The following is a 19,345-nucleotide window of genomic DNA, read 5'->3' on the forward strand; positions in this document are numbered from 1 at the left end:
TCACTGCATGCTATTACTATTTTTTTAATGCTATTGCTACTTGACGTTAAATGGTTTGGTGTTTGGAACCCATCCCTGTCATAACTGCCATAGTTGGAGAACCTTTACTAAAATCCATATAAATGTTCACATATCTTTAGAAAATAGTCAAACCATATATATACACACCATTCAACTTCAGTATATTCCACAATACATTGCAGAATTGCATGAATAATCATTGCAAAGTGTTCCTGAGGACTTTATATCAATGATTCCATGCGTCGAACTACACTCCCACACATCAGACTATCCCTCCAATTTCCGGACGTCCTACGGATTTCTATGAATACACAATGATCTCCCTACATGTTTGTCCCTCAGTCTGCTTCACATTACTTCACACCTAGCATGAAATAAAGCATTTCTTCTAGTACCACACATGCAACATAAATCCTGCTTTCAAACGGGTCAGGGCGTCATACTGCAAGAAGGAACACTGCATGATATGTTAGTCCGCAGCCACATGCTGTAGCTCGCTGTTATCTTTCACAAAGGAGGAATGTCTGCATATTCTTTGTCCTGCCCACTTGAGCTGTCCAGCTCCGAGGCAATCCTCCTTAGAACAAGAGTCCCAACAGCTACCCCAGACGTGTTTCAGCCCATCTGTGAGGTGTAGCTTTGCGCCTCTGAGCAGTTAGCAAGCGGTCCACGCCTGAATAACCCTAGATAACCTAGAGTGACCAGCCCAAGTTACTTTTACATTCAAAAGGTGTCGGGGTGCCCCGCAGCAAGAAAGAACACTGGTGCTGGACTAAAAGTGGACGGGGAAAGACTGATATGCAGATGGAAATCCTCCTTGTTAAAAGGGTACAGTGAGTTAAAACATGGCTGCGGACTAGAACTGGTCATGCCATGTTCCTTCTTGCAGAGGGGTGCCCTGACTTCGGATATATAATGCATCTTTAGTTCAAATATCTTTTGGCAATCCCAAAGCTTTTTATTCTATAGTGAATGTAAATCTTAATAAACAGAAAATAAATCTGCCAATTTTAATTTTGTGCAGACAGTGATCATTTGAACCCACCACCTCATAGGAAACCTGCACCAAAAAAGTACCTGGGTACATTGTCTATTAAATTTGCCTAATGGTCACTTCAAAGTCTACTGCAACTAATGTGCTCTGTACTCGGTCACGAAATCCTATGCATGCCAACCCCAAATCCGGGATATCAGTTTTGGAAGTTCGAAAAGTGACATTATTTTGTTCCACCATCATGGTTAGACTTGTTTCTTGCAGAGTCCTGTAGGCGTGCTACCTTTGAGTCATTTCTTAATATTGTGAGTTGCTGCTCGACGCTACATTAAAAAATTCTTAATTTTAAGATTTAACAAGTGCATCACATGTCCAAGTGTTGCACGTATACAATTTTTATTATACAGCAGGCTATGCAATAGTTCAGGTCCACTTTGCAATATACGTGTGGGTGACTGTTTTCGTGTTCTCTGCTTGGTCTCGGATATTCACGTAGATCCGTGGATGACTCTTCTCCCAAAGTGTCTGGGGATGCCCTCGGATATCTCCTCAGTGGGGCCCAAATATCTTGCGGTCTGCAGGTAGGTACCACATTTTGAACATATTTCTTTAGTTTCCTGTACATGTATTAAGTCTCTAATCCAGGCTTGCCGAGTGAGGGGTTCTAGCCTTGCAGGATCCACCTTTTAGCGACCACCCCTGCGACTGCAACCAGGCCAAGTGAGTATTTGAATGGAGTGGCTAGGATTCGGAGCCTGACCATGTCACTCACCGTCTGCTACCTCACCAGAAATTTTTAATCGGGACATCCCCCAGTACATGTGGAAAGAGTTTGCCCCTTGGGTTTGGCATTTAGGGCATTCTGATTTAGTCGGGTTGAATGTACAGATTTTTGAGTGATCTGTAGATTCAATATCTTGACTTGGATTAGTCTAAAGTTTGTGCCTATGGAGACTGATTTGGTGAATTGGCAGTATTTCGCGCAGTCTTCAATGGCAATACCCAGGTCTCTTTCCCATTTGGCCTTTTGTGTTCTTGGAGTGGGTATGCTGTGGACAGCATTATAGAGGGTGGAAATTCCTCCTTTGAAGCCCTCGGGTGTCATAGTATCAGTCAAGAATTGGTGAGTGGCTGGGGCTTCCGGGAAGGATGGCCATTGCTGCTTAAAACTGTAGCATTGTAGTGATGTGTAGTGATGTGACCAGCCCCGTCCCAACTTTCGCCTGGACAGTCTTCAGGGATGCAAACTTCCAGTCAGGATGAAGGTCTTAGATGCGTTTCTTTCCCTGGGTCCCATCTTTTCTGGAGGGTCGTGTCCAGGGAAGGTTCAAGCTTTGGGTGAAGCAATAGCAGGGTATGTGGCCAATATAGGTTGTCGCACCCCACTGTCCATTAGTTTGGACCATGCTCGCACTGGAACCCACCGAGGCAACCTCCCCGATCTCTTAGCACCTTGGAGTAGGGCATTGCCTGGAAGTTGAAAGGGGCAGCTGCAAACTTTTCAGCTTGTATGTGTGCGTATGCTTCGAGTCTAACCAGTATTTTGCAGTGGGCCTGGGCAGACTGAAAACATAGTTGAAAATCTGGGGGTGCTAAGCCCCTGGTTTCGTACTTCTCACACATCTTGGGCCACTGGAGTCCCATGGTTCCTCCTCCCCACACAACTTGATGCCAGTCTCCACTTTCTGAAAAAATGGTCTGCCTGGCCAAATAGGGATGTTACAGAACAGGTACAATAATGTTGGCACAATTACCATTTTGAGTAGTGATATTTGGCCATATAGTGATATTGGAAGTTTGTCCCATACATTTAATTTGTGTTCCAAAAGTATTAAGTATGGTTCATAGTTGTTATACAGTCTTCGTCTATGGCCATTATAATTCCCTGGTATCAGGTGGTGGGTGACCATTTAAATTGTGCAGTGGCTGGTGACCACTGTGAATGGTGTGAGTGGGATGATTTCTGATTTGATATCCAGAGTATTTAGCAAACGTCTATTTCATGCATTACCGGTGGTAAATTGGTTGCAGGGTCTCTGAACTACAGACAGCATTGTAACATCAGCGTAGTGATAATTGGGGGAGTCCTCTGACGTGAATACCTCTCCATGAATGCTCATATCGAAGTTTGGCAGCTATGCCCTCTATGGTGAGAGCAAATATGAGGGGATAGCGGCCTGCCTTGTCTAGTGCAAAGCTTAGGCATAATTTGTTTGTTTGACCATTGCTCTAGGGTTGGTGTATAGGAATCAAATCTATTTACTGAATACCGGGCCCAATCCCACCATGTCTAGTATAGTGTACATATAGTTCCAGGATACAGAATCAAATGGTTTTTCAGCATCTAGTGTAGCTGCTATTGTTTTGGCCTTCAGGTCGAGCTGTGAGGTGATGGTGAAGAATTTCCTGAGATTAGACGCAGTGGATCTGGTGGGGACTAATCCCGACTGGTCGGGTGTATAAGTACATTCATGCATTTTATGAGGTGGGTTTGCGATTTCCTTTGGCATATCTTAGCATCTGAATTGAGAGAGAGGTCGGTAGGACGTGGGAATCTTGTGGTTGTTTGTGGGGCTTAAGGTGTACTGTTATGATTGCTTCTTTCATTGTATTTGGTAGTGCCCCTTTTCCTAGGGCCTCTTCGCAGACTTCCAGTAATATAGGGGCAGTTCCCCTTTGTTTTGTACAGATCAACCGAGAGTCCCTCGGATCCAGGGCCTTGCCCGCCTGTAAATCCGCTATGGCTAGTTCTAGCTCTTCGATGGTTAGTGGAAGGTCAAGAGTTGCTTTGTTGGCTTCATTCAATTGGGGCAGGGGGAATGAGTATGTATTGTAATTCTCCTTGGGAGACCTGGTCTCCGTTGAGTTGATTGTATAACTTCTGGAATATCTTGTTAATATCGGCATCTGTAATGCTAGTGATATGCCTCATTCCTTGCTTGGCTTTGAGGTTAGCAAGTGTTTGGCTGGCTCTATTCCCTTCGCCTCATCTCCTGGCTCTTGTAGGTTGTGTCGTATAGAAGAGTTCACGTTTGGCCAGTGATCTGAATTTTGTCAGATGTTCTGAGATGCGTGTTATTTCTGTTACATGGGTTTCTATCAGTGTCGTCCCTGAGTAGTGTGCGGGGCATTCTTCAGTGCCGGGCAGTGTGTTCTGCGGTAGATGGTGTTCAAGAAGGACTTGGGAGTGATCCGCCATTATGCAAGGATATATCGTACATGCGGTCATGTCTGCTATGGGATCCGGTGTGCATAGCCAGTACTCTATACGTGAACTGGAGCCGTGCACAGAGGAGTGAAGTGTATTCCCCCTCCTGAGGATGTAGTTCTCGCCACACATCTGCAAGGGGGGGGGGGGGGTATTCATAGCTAGAAGTATGGTATAGGAGGATTTGGAGTGGTTCCTGCTACCTCCAGAGGTTCGGTCGAGGATCATATTGAGGTCCCTGCCCCAAAGCACTTTGGCATGGCCTAGCGGGGATACTGCAGTAAGGATCTTTACATAGAAACTTATTGGGGCCATAAGTGATTATAATCCTTTCTTTGTTGCAGTGTACCCCATATGATTGCATAACGGTCCTCATCTGTTTCAGATCTGGTGAGATGAAAATTAATTTGCTTACCACTGAACACCCCCCCCCCCGGCTTGTGTGGAGTAGTTAGTGGCGGCTTTTGTGGGGCCTCATGTTCGGGCAAATGCATCGTTCACTTTCCTCATTCCGTGGGTCTCCTGTAGTAGGATGTCAATTTTGTGCCCATTTGCGTAGCACTGTTTTCCGCGCCTTGAAAGGGTGAGCAAGGCCTCTAATGTTCCACGTGAGTAGTCTCACCCCCTGGTGTTGCCATAGGTGGTGGTGTTGCTGTTTTCTGTCTTGCATCAGTTCTGTTGTCTTGTGATCCTTGCACTTGTCAGTCTTTGTTGTTTTTCCCCTTTTTACAACTGGGCAAGGTGCTGTTTGGGCCCAGCTATGGAGCGGTTGGTATTGTCTGCGGCTCTGGAGGAAGTCCTGACGTATGTACTTTAGAGACCAATGGGCCCGCAAGTTGATAGTGTGGTGGCTCTCCCCATCTGCCCCGAGTCTTTGCCAGTGTTTCCCGGACTGTGTGCGCCCCGCCTGCGTCTTGATGTCACTGGGGGCAGTGATGTGTTAATGCTGGATTAGCGGAGGGCTCCCGGGATTGCACCTGGGCGCCATGCCACTGCACCCACTGGGCCTCGCTGCCTTCTGGCACAGTGTGTTTGGGGCCAGGATGTCCTGTCGGGTGAAGGTATTGGGGGCAACGCAGCAGAGGCCCGAGCCCCACTCGGGTCAACATACTTTGGTTTGCTGATGATCACCAATGGGGGGCGCCCCTCCCTGGCGCACCAGCCGCTCGCTTACAGCGCACACAGTGGTTGCTGGGGAGGGAGGTCTGTGATGAGGCTCGGATAGGGTCTGCGTGGTGGGCACACGATCACCGCAGCCCCTCACTCCTTTGTACCCATGGCGCCGGCACACTTCGACTGGTCTTTCTCCTCGGTGTCCACCTTCGGGTGTGCAGCTTTTGTTGATCCCACGGGGGATCTCGAGTGTCTACGGACTGGCTCCACTGCCAGCTGCTTGACGATGTATCTCGGGCCCCTCTCAGTGCGGCAGGTCGCAAACATGTCCTCGCACTCTCTGAAGGTTCCCGAGTCTGGTTAGACTTTTTTTGCTTTTATTCTCCCCCGATCTGCAGGATTTTGATGGTCAGCGCAGCTTCACCTCAGGCAGCCATCTTGATCGGCTGACGGCATCAAACAGCGCCCCTCGACGCTACATTTTGATGGAAGACCAATTTAACTATTCTGGCAGCAGGCTTTGACCTAGCAATAGGAATAGTTGCGGACTGATTTCTTTTTTCCTGCTCTTACTGCTTCTGTCGTGCCGTCCAGAAGTTTCCTCCATGGAGTGAAATCCATTTAAATTCTGTCCCAAAGTGTAGCAGAAAATATCTGTGGAAGGACAGTCTGTAACCGCTGCCTTTCTTGCGATCAAGAGACCTGTTGCGCATCCCGTACACTTAGACACAAACCCTAAATGAGCGTCAAACAAAGCGGTGTGCAGCACATGCCATGATGGCTGTGTCTGAAACTGCAGACGGTCTCTGACTCTTGATCCAGAAGGCCAGGTCGGCGAAATTGCAATGTTAATAGCTGATGGCAAACGTTTAACTAGTTATCTTGTACAGATTCACACATTTACCCTTTGTCATAAAGAATCATGCGTGTAGTACGAACACTTTATGCATATTTTTTGGAGCCTGAAGACTCCACTAGGCAACAATCTGGCTACCACATGTCCATTCCCAGCCTCGAAGGGCAGTTGCAGTGTGCCGCTATGGGGAAAGCCTCTGGCGACATGGAGCCACACACATGTCCAAATGCACACCCTGAGGCTGCTCTTCGACAGCTGTTGAAAGAAGGCAGGTGCTTTGTGACAATCTGAAAAGCCTGCTGTGGTTCAGCAACCACATTCCATACAAGATGACAAAGGCAAAGCAGTGGATATGTGTGCATAAATAACGTAACGGATGATTGAGGCGTCAAAACGTTTGAAAAAGTCACTTAAACAGAAAAACACAAGTCCCATAGCCATGAACACTCCTGCTGCCCAAAAGCAATTGTTTTCCCCTGAGGAGACACCATAGACGGGCACATGGACAAAGGGGTGCTTTGAAGATACTTGGGATAATTAGTTAAAAATAAACGAAATTACAACAGCAACTCCCATTTGCTCAGACTTGGTGTCTCAACCCGTAGAGACAAGTCAATCATGGTGCCCTTGGACACCTAATCACACTTTCCCATACAGCCATGGATACTGCCCATGACTGGCAACGGATCAGGCAGATCAAGAGGATAACTCTAGTCAAGACGGGTGATGTCACAATCATTCAGACACCAGATGTTGCAGCACCTGACAGTGGCCATAAATCACCAATTGACGTTGAAGAGGTGCTGCTAACCATGTCCACATCCACACTGAAAAAACTGTTTGTAGCAGTACTGATTTCGTGGATGACTTTATTAATGAAAGACGCCAGTCAGCCATGCTGTCGCCTTGCTCCGGTCCAGACTTTTTCTGCACCCTCACAAGGGCAAAAAAAATATTCAAACCCTCGCCTTCACCCTTTTATACATTGGGGATATGACTTGACTCACTAGTAGCCACTGCTACCAGAAAGAGCTGCTGTTCCTCTGTACCTCAGAAGAACCACATAACAGATTGCAAATACACTTACACTGTGGGAACCTATATGAGCAGGATTGCAAACAAAACTGTTTGCTTACAAGCTACAACACTCAATTGGATGAAGTCCTCAAAGCCCTGAACTCTGTACCAGAACTTGATAGGTCACATCTGCTTAAAATCTCCAGAGGTGGAAGCAAGTGGTGCAACATATTGTAATAAATATTCTGGTCATGGGTGACACCTCAGGGAGAGTGATTGCTGAGGAGCCCTTCTAAAAAAGACACTTGTGGCTACGTGATTATGGGTTTAAACCTGAAACACTGCTTCACACGAGCATACCAATAGAAGACAGTCCTGGTCAGGAAGGCCGTTTATGAACAACTCGCTCAAATGCCAAAAAAGAACATGACTATAAAAACACTGACATATCACCAATAAGCCACAAGTCCAAATTGGTGTTTTGGCATAGTTTTCCTAGCCGAGGGTTCAGTAGATCCAACCAGGACTTGGAGTGTCTGGCTCCTCTTTACAATCCCTAGTCTCAATATACCTCTTATCGGGTGGTGGGGGGTTTTGGGTGTTTGCAAAAGCAGGGGTTGCAGCTGCTAGAGGCTTAGCAGCCTGTGCCAACCAATGACTGCCTGATTCATGTTACCTCACGTGCATCCCCAGTTGGAGGTCGCATAAGACTTTTCAACCATCAATGGGAGGAAATAGTTTGATTTGCCAGCCGTTCACAAGGACTGCGATCAGCTGCATGGGTAGTACAAGGCCGCTACAATGCTTGTCTGCGTCTTTCAGCCTAATCCAACATTGATGGCTGCCTCTGAACCTGCATCCCACGGGCTGAATACCCACTCCAATGCTGGCACTACAGAGCCGGAATACAATCTTAAAATGCCCACCACATCTCAAATGGACCTGCATTGCCTCAAGAGGCGACCTGCAGGCCCACCCCTCTGCAGCCCTGCTTTGACCCCCAGTTCACCAAGACTCGATCAGCTGAGCCGGCAGTGGCTTACAGCAAAGGCTGTATGCCAAGGCCAGAAGTCAGTGAATGCTGCTCTCGTGCACACCTCCCATGCCTTGTTCCATTTGTCTGCCAGCTCCTCTTTGACCCCGAATGCACTCCTGAACTGCCCCGCTGCAATGACACCCCTCCAGCTCGGCTCACACCGGATATGAAAGGTAGCTTCCCTGCGGCATCTAAGAACTTGGCTGAACTCTTTAAAATCTGCAAGGAGCTGGCCAATCCTGCTGCAGTCTCTACCTCTCCCTCTTCCCTCTACTCCCTGCTCTTCCCCAGGCCCTTTGTCGGCCACCCCTCCCCTGCCTGTCCCCCTCAGATGAGGTTTCTAGACCAGTCTGATCCATGGACTTGTCTTCAAAACAGGTTCACCCCTGTTCCTCCAAAAACTTAAAGGACCACATTGACACCCTGGCTCCTGCTCTGGCTGACTTCTGCAAACACTCCTTCGCCACTGGAGCACTCCCTTGTGCACCCTCTTCTTAAGAAACCCTATGCTGACCTTTCCTGCCCAGCTAACTATTGCCCAATCTCCATCACTCCTTTCCTGGGAAAACATCTGGAAAAGCTGGCCATCTCCCAGCTTAATCTTCACACTGAATTTGTTGATTGCACGGAAACTGCTCTCCTGAACATCTGTGAAGACCTGCTCTCCAACTTCGATTCTAACATCCCCTGTGTCGTCCTCTTACTTTATCTTTCTTCTGCCTTTGACAAGGTCAACCATGCCATCCTGCTCAACTTTCTCGGTGATAACCTAGGTATCACTGATCAGGCCCTGGCTTGGTTGACCTCTTTCCTCTCTGACCCTCCCAAGTCCAACTCTGTTCCTTTTTCTCCTCTACCTGTGTTATTCCCCAGGGGTCTAACCTCTCTCCCTGGCTGTTCAACCAAACCTGGCACTTCTTGCCTACCGCATTGCCACTCTCTGCCCCAACTTTCAGTGCTATGCGGATGACACAACTCATTTTCAGGGTCCCTTCCGCCACCTCTTCTCTCATCTGACTGACTGCCATCCAGGAGTGGTGTGCCACCAATAATCTCTGCTTTAATACCAGTAAGACCAAGATTCTCCTCATTGGCACACCTAATCCCTCCTTTCCTGTCCCTCTGTGGCCAGCCTCTCTTGGCCCTCTTCCTGCTCCCACCTGTGAGGCTAAACACCTTGGTCGTCTTAAACTCCACGCTTTCCTTCTCTCATCTCTAAGAAATCACACTACCAGCTTCACCTCCTCAGAGGTATTCTTCCTTTCCTTCCACCAGAAGCTCACTGTCTCCAGAGCTCTGGTGCTCTCCAGGCTGGACTAATGCAACAGCCTTTCTAAATCTGCCTGCCTCTACTCTCTGCAACTCATCCGAAACAGGACTGCGAGACTTGTCCTTGGCTTCAAGCCCTGGGATCGTATCTCTCCAGGACTGAAATCTCTGCATTGACTCTCAGTGGTGGCAAGGATTAAGTTCAAAACCCTCTGCATTGTCCACAAGGCCTTCTGGGGGCCTGGGACCTAAATGCCTTCAGCTCTCTTCCTAAATATCTTTCCTCTGAATGGGCCTCCCTCTGGAACAGCCTCCCTGCCTCTCTGAAACTTGAGGAGCACCATCTCCGGTTTCGGAAGTACTTGAAGACCTTCCTCTTTGCTTTTTCTTTCTCTCCTCCTCTCCCCTGCTGATCTCGTGGCTGATTCTGAAACTGCACTGGTTACCTGGCTACCTGGCTACCCTCTGATCTTGGGGCCCTGTCCCCTCCCTGCCAGTTGCGCACCTTGCACTCGGGGACTGTTTTTGTATCCCTACAGCCCCTACTAGCACTTGCCACCAGCTGGCCGCACTTTTATTTATTGGCTTTATTTATTTCAATGTAATCCTCTATGTACTGCACTACCCTCCCCCGTCTCCCCCTTCCTAGCACTTGCACGGTCTCAATGCCACCTGGCCTAGTAGGATCGATGTTTTTTTCCCCTCCCTTGCCTCGTCGCCCCTTGAACTTGTATATAGGTGTGTTATAAATGCCATACATAAAGTGCAGCCCACAGTGTCCATAAACTATTTATGCCTCTTGGAGGTACTTCTCTTGGTCTCATTCACAACGTTGATCAACTGCTCCATAAGCTCCCACACTGGGGTTCCCACGTATACCCCACCGCCATAGTCCAGGGCCACCTCACCAAACAAGACGCCCCTTACCCTTCTTACCAGTCTACTATATGTAACCAACCCCCTGCAGACAACTGCCCAGTTTATTATCCTAGATACTAATGGCCATCCCTTCACATCGCGCCCCTTTCATCCCACCATGTCCAAATACGTACCGTTACAGGCAAGACACCAGACCATTTACTTATCCTGCACAAATTGCATTCCAATACCAAGCCCCAATTCGCACCTCCCTACAGCTAGTTTTACTGATCCATGCTTGCATTCCAAGCAACGCCATAGCAGATTGCAAGTGTCATTTCTCCCACCAGTCTGCAGAGAGCACCTCTAACTCGAACATCCCCGCACACGGCAGACCCACTGTATTAAATGCCAACCGCACTACCAATGTTTGCAGGAGTATCCAAATCAATGAGCCCTTTCTGTATGCCACTACCCTTAACGGGTGACTATAGTTGTGGCTCCAAAATCGGCCACATCCACCCAAAATACCATATTTTCTAAGGACTCTGCATGCCACTCGTAACTACATTACTCGAGAGGCAAAATGCAACGTCCCTTTGAGGATTTTAACTGCCAATCAGAAAGGTACACCTCCTCCCACTCGGATAATGTCCATATGAGAAATGGCAGGCTCTGTACATGCACCAGGCAGATGCCACCCTGTTCTGTCCCCTACCCTCACCCCAAGGAACACCTGACTTGGTGCACACAAGCCCCTCTGCACTAAATCCGACACCACTGGTCACGGCCTCCAGTCAGAGCTAAAAACCCTGACTTTATCCAGGTGAATATCAATGACGGAGCTCACACCCTTCGAAGCCACAAACAGTCCAACGCACAAAGTACTAATGGATCTGCACTTGCCCCCCCTTGCAGAACCTGCCTCAGACCTACGAAATCTCTATCACCAGTCCTAGGAAGTCTAAACCAGTTACTTAACGGGTCACCCTGCTGCTCTTATGCGTGCTAATTAACGCTAGATCTGTCCCGGCCCATGCCCTAGACATCATCACTGCTCCTAATTTGTACATCTTTGCCATCACCGAAACATCGTAACATGTAGCATCTGGACCAGCTCCCTCTCTAGCCCTACCAGCAGGCTTCTCCATATTCTGGAGTGACAGACCTGAAATCGGAGGCGGAGGAGTAGCACCGATTGCAAAGACTCTCTGCACATCATACAGCTTAATGTGACTAAGGTGGGTAGATGACATGCTGATGTCTAAGCTGCTTATCTCTCAAACACCACCATTTGCATCTACCTAATTTACCACCCTCCAGGCCCAATGCCCTCCTTCAAAGACTTGTTGCACTCAATAGGTGCCAACATCAAACCTACTTTCACTATCCTTTTAGGGGACTTCATCCTTGGTCTGAATGACCCTTTAAGGATAGATATAGCATTTTTATTGCCAGTATATAGTAAATAGCATTTTTGCTAGCATCCAAAGTACACAGTCGGGCCCAGTTTGAAACTGCAGGCATTCAGAGCACACATCGAAAAACTTAAAATAATGAGATGCGCGATTTTATATTGGATGCTTCATTTGTGAAGACTACATGGGAATACCTAACTGATTAACATTACTAACATTACTAACAGTTCTAAAGTGCTAATTGCTAACATGATAATGCAGTCTATGCACAATGAGGTAAAATCCACAGTTTAAAATTATTTTTTTTCCATGAAGAAATGCACACTGGCATTTTCTTTAGCTTGTGGAGAGCAGAAATTAGGAAGCAAAATGAAACGGTTGCGCTGGAAATCAAATCTCCATTGTTTAAAAAAAAAAAATGAAGGCTGACATGGGCCATTCTTTTTTTGCTGATTGGTAGAAATTGAAGGCAGACAAGCCACGTCAACAAAGGGCTGAATCAGAGTTTTCCTGAAGACGAAAAGTCAGGAGAATGGGCAGTTCGTGCTGGGTTCAGGAGACGGAAGGACCGGGTTTTCAGAGGGTCGAGCGCTGACTTTGGATCTAATCAGTTGGTGCTCCCCACACACATGTACGGAGGAACTTTGCACTGAGAGTAGGATTGCAAAACACAGTGAGGTCGTACAGGGACTTCAAAGATTACTGGCCTTGGTAAGAGATTTGTGCCAAGTGAGGAAAAAAAAGTATGGTGCGTGTCTGTTGCTAGAATCCATTGCCAGTGCAGAGAAGTTAGAAATCATTATATGTTTGTTTCTCTCTCTCTCTATTCAGAGTGTAGTAATAGAAATTCATGTTTGCAAAATATCTGCTTGTTCTGTTTTGTTCTTTATATCTTGCAGTTGATGCTGTAAATATCATGTGGTAAGATTTCATGGTCCGTAAATGTCATGTAACACAAACTGCAGATAAAAAAAACAGACTTTGGTGTCATTCATGCATCTGTGAATTATTTATGTAAGTGAAGTACAGAGGGGAGGATTATAATCAGTGCAGTAGTCCATTTACCAATTTACCACTGTAATTGAAATAGCAAATAAGAGAAAGTCAGTATTAAATATCTACAAGGTAAAGGATGTGTGTGCAATGTGATGAATGAGCCATTCCTTGCATGCTGATGGGAAGGTGTGCCTAATCGGACACGTAGGTTACTGGATGTACATAAGCCAGTAATGCCAGCCACAAACTATAGGTGGTGCCTTGAATAAATTCATTGGGTTCTCAGGAGTGTTCTAAGTCTGGGGCTCTCTACAGGCAGCTCGAGGGCATTCTAATAGAAAGGAAAGGTTTGTTTATGATGGGGTTAAGGTTTGTTTATGATGGGGTTATAGTATAAAAAATTTTAAAAAACCATGCTCACCAATATACCACAGGAATAAGATAATTCTGAAAATACTGCAAAGTAAGATACCACTAAAATTACTGTCAATACAGGCTAACAAGATATGGTCACTAAAATAGTGTGATACCTGACCCACTATTAATGTAAGACTAGTTCACTGCAAAATTACCGCCAATATTTTTATGGTAAGAAAATACAGCCAAATCCCGAATTTACCCCAATAAGACAAAATCTCCTACAACCCTATCAGTGGTAATGCTACGGTGATGGCGAACTCCCTCAGCTTTGCACAGTATCTCAACTCCCCAACTCGTGAGAAAGCTGCATCCTTGATTGGATTGCAGACTTTAACTGTCAGGTCACCGTCAATATAAATATCTCTTGCCTGTGGTCTGACTACCATGTTGTGACTTTTGCTGTGTTTCCAATCTTCCACTCTGTATGAACTGCACCGTCCTGGCCACCCACACAGGCCCGAAGCTCTAGGAACCTCACAAAAGAACGTATCCTACCTTTTGCTTAACTCACTCCATTCAGAATTAACATCACTGAACCCAATGCGCTAGCTAACCTCTAGTCTAAGAACTTGTCAAAAGCAATCGACACCATTGCCTCCCTGGCACCCTGTAAAACGGAACCCTCCATTCGCATACATTCTTGGTTTACTTCTGACCTCCAAGAGCTTAGAGATAAAAACGCATAGCTGAAGCAAACTGGAAACTATTACCCTCTGACGAGTTAAAACAGACTTTCACCACTACAGTTAAATTGTACAAAAACGCCACCATACTAGCCAAAGAAACTACCAGAATAATAAATGCAAAATCCAACACTTGTGAAATCTTCACAATCCTCAGGGAACTGGAAACCCACCTCCTCCCTCATTCACCAAAGACCAGGCCTGGTGTACCAACATCCACAGCATCACTGGGACCACTACAACTGGCCTGACTTCCTCTCATATTCCTATGCCCTTGCTCAAAAAACACTCCCGACCCCAGCCCTTAAATGTGCACTCATCAATGCTCGCTCACTCCCAGCACATGCCCTTGAGATCAATGACCTCATCTCCTCTCTTGATCTCGATCTACTAGCCATCACAGAAACCTGTCTCCATGAGGCATCTGTCCCGGCCATCTCTCTCGCCCGTCCCCAGGGGTACACCAACCTACGCAAGGCTTCCAAAGGCGGTGGTGTAGCTCTCATCTCCAACAAAAGCCTTACCATTAGACTCTGCGACCTCCCTTAGGAAAACAATGCCAACCTCCTCTATGCCAAGCTAATGATCTCCCCCAACTGCACCATAAATATACTTGTCACATACAGACCGCCAGGCACCACCCCTGACTACCAAAAGTAATAACATCAAGAACTCTACCAAAACAATCCTACTAGGGGACCTCAACCTCGGCATGCATGACCTCAAGGACAAAGCAGCCACAGCACTAGCTAAAGAGCTCTCTGACCTAGGATTCACCCCACAGTCACTGAGCCCACCCACTATAAAGGTTGCACCATTGATTGGATTGCAGACCATAACTGCTCATCACCCATCACCTCTGCCCAGCCATGGACGTATCACAATTGTATTCAATTCACTATCCCCACCAATGCTACTACTAAAATACTCTCATACGCCCCCCCCAGCCAAAGTCAGAAGTTCTAAAAAACTGACCAAACCCAACCTCCTCCCACTCCTAAACTCAAACCTCCATTTGCCAACAATCCCACCACCCTCGCCAACATATACTCCCACACCCTCACTAAAGCCATCGATGCAATAGCCCCCATCGAAGACTAACAAGAAAACCAATCCATGCATATCAATATATCAATTCCTGGTACACAGACTAATTATCTGCCCTACGGTCCTCCAAACGCCTGGTCCTAGCCAACTGGCAATCCATGCCCAATGATCTCATCCTTAGAGATTTCAAAAGTATCTCCTCAACATGCAAAAAAGCCATTTTTAAAGCTAAATCTGAATCCTTTAACCAATGCATTTCCACAGCGAATTCCAAATCCAAGGAAATGTTCGCCATATTCAAAGACCTCATCACACCTGCCACAAGCCCAGATGAAATCATCAAAGCCAAAGCTTGGTGCTCTAGTATTCAGGCAGCCCTCCTTAATAAAATCAAACTTCTGCAAGATAAAATTCAATTACGATACCCAAACCTGACGGTATGCCCAATCATACCTCCACCCCCCAACCGGCCTTTCTCCTTCAGGGACATCACAGAATCTGAAGCAGTTGACCTCACCCAACACATCAAACCATCCACTTGCAAAGGGGACATTTGCCCACCAACCATTATCAAAGAGTGCGCCGACACCCTATCCCCCATCATCACAGCATTTATCAATGCATCCTTCTCAACAGGAACTGCCACAAAGCGTAAAAGAAGCATGGGTCCGTCCACTCATAAAAAAAAACATATCTAGATCCAACATGCCCTAACAACTACCGGCCAATAACCACTGCCCCCTTCCTTCTCAAAATACTTGATAAAGCTGCCCATTCCCAGATCCAACATTACCTAGAGTCCAATGCCATATTAGGCAAGAGACAATCCAGCTTCTGCAAAGGTCATGGAACAGAATCTATCCTCCTTGACCTAAAAAACCAAATCACTGAGATCATGGACAGGGGCAAACCAGCCCTCCTACTACTCCTAGACCTCTCCGCTGCGTTTTGACCTTGTTGATCATAACATACTCACTTCCCATCTATCAAACGCAGCCCACTTCTTTAATCATGCCACCACTTGGATAACCACCATCTTGGAGGGCAAAGCCATAAAAGTATACTCCAATCACACCAATGCAGACCCCACCACCATCCACTGTGGAGTTCCCCAGGCATCCTGCACTGCCCGACTCTCTACAACCTATTCACAAATCCTCTCTTTGACAAACTGGACGCGTTCGGCATATCCTACACAAATTATGCCGACGATAAACGGGTACTCCTCCCCCTCACCGGCGACTACGACCTAGACAAGGCAGCCCTCCTTCAAATCTACACTACCATCCAAACTTGGATGGCAGCAAACAGTCTATGCCTTAACAGGGACAAAACTGAGATAATCCTCAGGCCCCAAGGAAATTCTGCCCAAACTCAACAAAAAGTACGAAAACATTAACATTGACAACACCATCATACCCATCTCCTCCTCTGTAAAAACCCTGGGAGTATTCCTAGACTCCACTCTCTCGATGACACGCCAAGTCAGTGCCATCTCCTCCGCTGCTGTCCACACCACCAAACTCATTAATGCCATAAAGCCCTTTCTAACCAGCCAGAACTGCCTCTCGATTGCCCGAGCAACGATCGGAGCTGGACTACTGTAACGCTATCCTTGAAGGCACCTCAGCAAAAAACATCAACAGCCTACAAATAGTACAAAATAATGCAGTCTGGGCAGCCATCAGCATCCCCAAAAGAGACCATGTCAGACAGGCTAGATGAGCCGTCTACTGGCTCCCCGTCAAAGGAAAGAGTTGAGTTCAAGATTCTCACAATCACACACAAATTGCCAGTCTCTCTGCCCCACCCTACCTATCAGAAACCATCAACAGTCAGTCACCTCCACACGCCCAATAAGAACCCATCATGCCAACCTAGTCTGCATCCCTCCCACCAAAAGATCTAACGCAGGAGGCATCGGATTTCCATGCCTAGCTCCTAGACTCTGGAACGCACTACCATGCTCTCTAAGAGCTGAAACGTCCCTTTCAGCCTTCCGCAAATCCTTGAAAACCACTCTCTTCGGGTAACGCCTTATTCCCAAGGCCCCCGCGCCTATGCACCTCCCGTACACTCACTAGGCCTCCTTCTCTCCTTGTCCCTCAACACTGTTGTCTCTCACATGACCAAGTATGTATGCTCTATACCCAAGTATGTATACCGCTGTAACCGCCTGTAACTAAGTTTACATCCGAATGTAACAAGCAAGCCTCGTTGTAACATCACCACGATGCCTCAGGGCTGCTGTGCACTCTATAAATACTAATAAATAAACATACAAATCGCCTTGATCAAAAATCAATTTCAATCAAACCACCCTTAGAGCCAACCAACTCCCTTAACCCCCCCCCACTCAACTTCCCTGTTCCCAAAACAAGTGTTGCTTTGTTTCAGTTTTCTAACATCACAAAGTCAAAACCGTCCTAAAACCTTCAAGATGTAAAGGTGACATGTGCCTGGCCACTATTATCAGACTTCTGAGGCCCTTACCCACTTTATCAGCCTATTTCCCACAGAGGCATACAGAGTGGATTGCTTCCTTTCTAAAAGAACGATCTATCGGTGTTCTCTGAAAATGCCAATGCTCCCAAGCCCCAATCTCTTGCAGGTCATTTGTATCCCCTACATTATACAACATTTTCTCTAAACCACTGGTTGACCTTCTTGACGCCATCAGCATATCCTACACAAACTATACACAAATCCTCCTCTCCCACTCTGGCAACTACCACGACGAGAATGCCTTGCTGAACTCTGTCTACCTGACCATCCATGTGTGGATGGTCACTTGTCTCTGCCTGAACGATGACAAGATGGAGATTCTGCTCATGGGTGCACCGAAAGTGATAAAGAAACTCAATACTCCATACACAGTATTCAACATCGATGGCAACACGATCCCAGGCTCACTGGCAGTGCAGACTGGTCTACTTAGACACGTACTCTCATTGTCCTAACAAGTGAATGCTATTTCTGCCTCTGCCGCTTACACTACTAAATTAATGCCGCCAGACCCTTCTGATCTGATGACAGCTGCCTGACAATCACCTAAGCAGTCATAGGTGCCAGATTATACACTTGTAATGCACTCTTTGCTGGCACATCAATGGCTAATATCAAAAAATGTGCTTTGTGCTGCCCTCAACATACCAAAAAGGGAAAACATCTCAGCAGCACACTTTAAATGATTCCCATACTTTGGCGTATCTTGACACGGATCCTTAGTTATTCTCGAAGGTTGTCTATTCTCAGTGTTTCTGCCAACGAGGTGTCTGTGAGTGCACACAGGGCCATTCCCCACAATGTTTGGGGCTTTGTTTCAGGTACCAGCTTCACCTGGAGCACCACGGCGAGTGATCCGACCAGGTTTACGGTAGTATGGTGGAACTGTAGGTATTGTCTAGCCATGTGTCAACCAAAAGTTGATTCTAGATAGTGTGTCATGTACAGTGGAGTAGTATGTACATTCTGCTTTGTCTAAATGTTCTTCCCTCCATGCGTTGATCAATGTGCACTGCGCCATGGACTGGGCTGCTTCATGTTACCACGGTTTCTGGTGCTTGATCCATCTTTTGCATGATCGAGAATTGTATTGAAATCTGCCCCCACAGTACTGGGACTTCAGGGGTTTGCCCAATCAACGTGGCCATGTGGTTGTAGAATGTGGCGTCATCAATATTCAGGCCGTATGTGTTTATTAATGTTATTGCTTCCTTGTTTATGGTCCCTGTAATGAGTGGCCCAACTTTAAAATTAATGGATTAATGCAGCAGTATTCAAATTGTGGGTCGCGGCGCCGCAGGGGTCCACGGCCGCATCACTGGGGGGCCGTGAGAGGCCAGCAGGAAATCTAAAAAAAAAGAAGAAAAAAAAACATTTCTTTTAGCTTGGAAGAAATGGCAGGGGCGGTTCACATGGTCGTGCAGAAGCATGAAACTGTCTCAGGTACCAATGAAAGTGGCTCGCAGTTGTAAATGGATATTCCTTCCTTTAGTCACAAACTGTTTGAATAGTACCCGAGGGGGTGCTTTGTGTTAAAGTCTAAGTACATTATGATATTTAAAGAATATTTATTCAGCAACAATGGTCAAAATTACTAACTGCTCAATGGTCAAAATCTAACTGCATAGTGGAGTAACTCATCAAACTGGCCCACATTGGCCAAAAAGGTGGCCCATTTTAAATGGCCCACACTAGCATTTTGCATTTTTGATACATGCATTGCCCTATTGCCCTATATGCCAGTCCGAGCCTGGCGGCTTATCCATAATGGCAAGGGGGCGCCCACCCAGTGGCCCCCTCACCCATTATGGAGGAGCGAAGGAGCCAGCCCAGTGAAACAGTGAGCACTCCCTCAGCTGCTTTTTCCAGCTGAGGGAGTGCTCCTGAGCTGGCTGCACTGTCAA

The sequence above is a fragment of the Ambystoma mexicanum genome, chromosome 1q (genome assembly GCF_040938575.1).
Source record: "Ambystoma mexicanum isolate Mex_15411 chromosome 1q, UKY_AmexF1_1, whole genome shotgun sequence".
NCBI lineage: Eukaryota > Metazoa > Chordata > Amphibia > Caudata > Ambystomatidae > Ambystoma > Ambystoma mexicanum.